Source organism: Paramormyrops kingsleyae, chromosome 7, assembly GCF_048594095.1.
Source record: "Paramormyrops kingsleyae isolate MSU_618 chromosome 7, PKINGS_0.4, whole genome shotgun sequence".
NCBI classification, from domain to species: Eukaryota; Metazoa; Chordata; class Actinopteri; order Osteoglossiformes; family Mormyridae; genus Paramormyrops; species Paramormyrops kingsleyae.
Window position 1 is genome coordinate 10,566,901 of NC_132803.1, and position 6,000 is coordinate 10,572,900.

A 6,000-nucleotide genomic window follows, 5' to 3' on the forward strand; every position below is an offset into this window, starting at 1 on the left:
TTTCAAATGTTAAAGTTTTGTTTTGAATTATTATCCGCAAATAAAGATTTTGCTCCATTTGCTCAGTAATAACCTTATTATGCTCAAAATGATCAAATAACCGGGAAAACATTAAAAAAATTTTATATTTCTTAGAAACTTTCCACTGAGGTTTGATGTCATCAGCATATGTTCAATAAATATTTTAATTTTAAAAATATTAAGAAGGATTTCTAATTTTTTATTGATTCTCAATAAAAGGGGCGCAGGGTGTATTTCAAGAGAAATGACATCTATCAGGAACAGGCAAAGGGCATCAGATATGTAGGACAGAGTGTTCAGTCTCCTCCAGAATACGTTACCTGGCAGAAGCTTGCATTCCCTGAGTCTGCTCAGAGTCTGCTGTCCACTACACAAAGACCAAACTGTCATCTCCTCTATATGCCCTTAAATGGACAAGTCTAGTACTTTTTAAATCAGCATGGTTTTTATAACATTTTTGTAAGGACATCTGAATTTGAGGCCCGGAGAATTATTTGAGACCCAAAAATGAGAATTCAGTCTGACTCAGGAGGTCCCCATTTACAGTGCATGTGACATGTATATTATGTCCTCATGTCTTTCTGCCAGCTCAGCCGGTGACTTAGTTCTGGCCCGGATCTGCAGGCACATGCTGGCTTTCACGTGCCAAACCACTGAAGTTCTTCACAGCTTCCAGCAGCTGCTTGTTTCCTCATGTTTCTTTCTTTGCTTCTTGTACTCAAAGGATACAGAGTTTGACTTGCCTACAGTATGATCAAAGCCTAACAGAAAAAAAGTATGATGGATGAGGAAGATGTTTAGATGGAAATATGTCTTTGTGACTGTGAATAATGTGCTTGTATGAAGGTTAGCATGCTGAGGTGTGGGGGGGGGGGGTGCTGTTTGCTAGCTGGCCTTGGATCTCCAAAGGGTTTTTCTCCTACTCTTCCCTCTTTTTTTCTTTTTTTTTTCTTCAGTATTGCTTCCTGGCTTGATTTAATGTCATTTTCTTTGCAGCTTTTGAAATTGCATAACTTTACCCGCTGTTACATCTGCCTGCAATGTTTTCCGTAACTTTAAATCTGCTTGTGATTGTTGTGCACCACGAGCCCGTTGGCGGGAGGCGCGCTGCCTGTGCTTGTCATGCGCCGGCATTTGAAATACTGTAGCAGAATTTAACATAAATGAAAAATCAGTTTCCAGCATCAAAGTTTGGAAAGCTGGAATTGGTCAGGAATTAATTAATGATGTATCTTATGCAATGACCGTATTTGTAATAACGATAGTGACGCTTTATTGAGCCCTGCAAGGAAATTCTTGTTTTGTCAGTCCTTTTTCGTTACCTTGCTCTCTATGAGACACATGTTGATGAGGGCAATGAAGGGCAGCCACCAGAGATTTAACCCTCTGAGTCCCACAGTCCCACTATTAACCAATTTATGCACATACTTGTTGCCTAATGGCATCTTGCTGCTGCATTTTTAAATCCCAAACAGAGCTCTATAAGGAAGAAAATATCAAACAGTTATAAAGTCAGATGACATTAAAAAGCAGGAAATAAAAACTCCTGTGTGTTTCTTGAACCTTCCAGCTGCAGACTCCTTCCCTCCATAACTGCGTTCTCAACAAAATGCTGTCATGCTACACGGGACCCTCTGGGAGCAGGTGTTTGAGTGCTGAGGGCAGGACGAAAACCTGAGGAGCGGGGAATCTGTGAAACGGCGTAACCTGAGAGCTACCCTGACTTATTCATGGTGTTTGGGGTGGCCAGATGCAGCGGGAGTCTTGGCTGCTTTTAGAGACGTTTGCCAGGGTAACCCGAACACAGTAATGGGGAGTAGATGATGGTGAGCGGCGAAACGTGACCCCTGTGCGCGCCATTTAACCTGTAAGCGAGCCCGTTGGCACTCCTGAAGCTTCCTCTTTATGGGCAGCAGAGGGCAGAGGTCACCGTCACTGTTGTTCTGCCAATTAACATCCCATGTGAGTCATTGAACCCTTGAGGAATGAATTGTGCAGTATGATGTCCAGCTATGATATAGCAGATAAAAATGGCTCTAGTTATATGATGCTTTTGCACAAATGGACGGAATTAGAAACTGAATGCAGATGCCCGTGGTGCAGAATATGCTGTTTGTATTGCTGGGAAAGGAACACACATTAGCATACTTGAATATCTTACCAGATGCGTTTACCCAGAATGCTGTGCATAACGTGACATTTGCACAGCTGCATGTTTCTTTGCTGAAGCAATTTACAAAATTAAGTTTGTCTAGGGTACGACAGGTGTTCCTCACCAATCGCTTTAGCGCCGTCCTCCAGTGCTATCCGTTTGACCATTATATAACAGCACCTGTCTTTTAATGAAAAAAGGAGGAGGGTGGGTGTAGGACCCGGAACCCGGAAATCATGACCCCCAGGTTCATGAGGGCCAGGCACGTGGGGGGGGGGGGGGTTGGGGTTGCCTGAGCCCCTTTTTTAAACCTTTGACCACTTGCCCCATAAGAAGAGTCTGTACAGCCCTGCTGAGACCGCTGGGGATGCAATGGCGGGTTCCACACCTTCTCATTCATACTGGAATCAAATTTAATTTAATGACAATGAAATTAAAGGATTTTCCCCCTGCGATCAATTGACTTCATCTTATCTCATCTGAGGTTAATGGAAAATAAATGGATGAACATATTTATCGTTAACCTTCATATTGATACAGGAAGTGCAATATGCTCAAATTGATTACATACATTCGGTGAAAACCATATACAACGAACGGTCTCCATATTTCAAATAGTCTGCATTCACAAAAAGTTTTCCTTTCGTGCCAAAGCCTAACCGCTCCTTCTGCCACTCCAGACTCGTTCCATTTTCATCCATCATCCCAAGCTTTACGACCGGATTATGACCTTTCGATTTGTAATCAACCCTGCGGCCCTCCTGAGTGAAAGACTCCACTAGCAGGCAGCTTCTGGCTTAGCGCATCCCCCCCCCCCCCTCCAGCTGGCTGCTACTCCACCCTGTTTATTTATCTATTCTGGGTTGCAGGTCTGTCTGCCTCAGTGTGGAAGCTGTGAATCGTAGCTAAACAAGGCCAGGATGGATTAGTGACTGATTGAAGTGAGAGATAGATGAGAAAGCCTAAGGAACAAAGGATTGAGGGGGAAAGAGAGAGAAAAAAAACCTGTAAAATGTAGACAAAGAAAAGGCGGTGAGATTGGTTCGGTCTATCTTTGAAAGGTCACAGACTGCGTGCAGACTGACCTATGACTGACCTCTTCCCAAACACCTCTTGTGCCCAAGGTCCCAAGTGGGTGTTAGCAAAAACTCACTGCAGGGTCCTGTAGCATTCACAGACACGTCTGCCACCTATGAATCTGCCCATTAAAATTGTATTTACACTTTGGCAAGAAGGAGAAAGTATTCCCTCTACCTATCAACGCTGTATTTAAGACACCCTCCAATAGCATTGCTGCAAAACATATATATATTTATAAATTGTTAATCATGAGTTATTTCCAGTATTCTGGAAGGATGTTGCCCCCCCCCCCATTAATAAATTCATAAAAAATTCTAATTGTGACACTTCAGCAGTGCCATAAAAATTCCTCAACAAGGTCTTTTTGTAAGGTTTCCTGGCACTGAAACTCCACTGAGTTCCCTCATCAGTGACAGTAGCCATCCACACTGCTGATAATGACACCGGATCCCGGCCTTCTGAGACAGTACAGAGGAACTCGGCACCTGTATGTAAAACAGCTCAAAGAAAGTGTCCCGATTTAATCCTGCCTCAGCTGGGGCTCACAGAGGGATTAAGACATGAGAGGATGGTGTCTAGACCCTGGTACAACCTCCAGCAGCTGATCAGCACCCAGAGGAACAATATTTCTCCTGAATTAAGCTGATTTCTTTGGTCAGAGGATTCGTTTAATGGTCTCTGTCCAACTGGAGGGGATTTTATCACTTAAGGTTGGACGCCATTCCCCAATGAGCATGCACTTCAGCTATGGTCCATGGGACCTTCTGGCCCCAATAGCAACTTAGGACCTAACACCACTGCCAAAAAGTCAGGAGGAACACAAACATCCAGAGCATAATTTCCATAAACCCATTAAAATCATATTTGAAAACCCTTAATAATTTGGCTGTTAAATACTCATTAATAGTTGTTTATTAATTAGTGCTCTGCTTAATGATGTGATGCATAGCATTAAACCTGACGTCTGCCTACTCATTAAAACCAGAGTCAAAGCTTTAAAAAATGCTTCACTTTCAGAGGTTGCACAGTGCCCAGCACCAAATGGATTCTAGAGCAGAAGCCTTTATAGAAATATACAGACTTTTTTTCTCCTATATCCCCCGTCTTCCTGACCTGTCTACCCCCTGTAATGTGATGTGTGTATATGTATGGTCGGGTTGGTGGCCTGCTTTCCGCTGGTACTTGTGACTAGTGACATGGTGCATTGCAACAGCAATAAAGGGTTTTCATCATCATCATCATAATTATTAGCAAAATAAAACAATATGGGGAACAGCATATTTCTAAGTAGCTCTGGGGCTGTAAACTTTAAGTGAGTCCACCACACTGTGCACTCATACTGTAATAACAATGCTCATGTTCCCCCTCAGCATGCAAAGGTAAAACAAATAATTCCCATCTGTTCCATATACATAAAGACCAATAGGTGTGATAGTCCACAGCAGACATGGTCATAATAATGTTTTGATCTCAAGAACCTTCTTCTGACTTCCCAGTAATTTCTAAATGCTGCAGTGTGTCTGGAACATCCTCTGGACTCTCACGTTCCGTCGATAACCTCCCGCTTCACCACCCCTCCCCCCCCCACCCCCCCACACACAAAATTATTCAGTGTTTAGAATTTGGAGATCATCTTGCCTTACACCATTATAGACCAGGGTTCGAGTTTCTGCCCCGGCTCTAAGTGTGTGCAGTTTGCATGTTCTCCCCGTGTCATCTTGAGGTCATCTTTGCGTGCTCCGGTTTCCCCCGCAGTCCAAAAACTTGCTAAGGTGAATTGGAGTTACCAGATTTCCCGTAAGTGTGAATGGTGTGTGAGCCCTGCGGTGGATTGGCACCTTGTCCTGCGTAATTCCTTCCTCTTGCTCTGGACAAGCAGGTGCAGACAATGAATGGATGGCTGGACCTTACAAAAAAGGATGAGCCAATCACCCAGGTGGAAACTGCAGTGTTCATTCTCAGACCAACCAGCAAACCATTCCCAACCACACCAGGGAAAGACACACTGTCTTTGTGTGTATCTCTCATATTACTCATTGTACCCAGAGCTTTATGTATTTCACGCTTACCCCTGTTTCCCTTGGCGACTGATTACCTGCATCTCTCATGAGCTGGATAACAAGTAATGATAAGAATTGATCATTACTTGCCCAGACCAGAAGGTTCACTTAAACCATTGACTGATTTAGTGACCCGCCACTGTTTACAGATCATGACCAAATCACTGCAGTTTATCTGTCTCAGCTGCATTACCAGTGACAGCAGAGCACTGAACAAATCCCCACCTCACCGTCTCTAACACATTCCTTTGTAACAGAGCACTGAGCACATCATCGCCTCACTGCCCCTAACACGCTCCATTCTAACAGAGCACTGAGCACATCATCGCCTCACTGCCCCAAACACGCTCCTTTCTAACAGAGCACTGAGCACATCCTCACCTCACAGCACCTAACACGCTCCTTTCTAACAGAGCACTGAGCACATTCTCGCCTCACTGCCCCTAACACGCTCCTTTCTAACAGAGCACTGAGCACATCCTCGCCTCACTGCCCCAAACACGCTCCTTTCTAACAGAGCACTGAGCACATCCTCGCCTCACTGCCCCTAACACACTCCTTTCTAACAGAGCACTGAGCACATCCTCACCTCACTGCCCCTAACACGCTCCTTTCTAACAGAGCACTGAGCACATCCTCACCTCACAGCACCTAACACGCTCCATTCTAATAGAGCACTGAGCACAT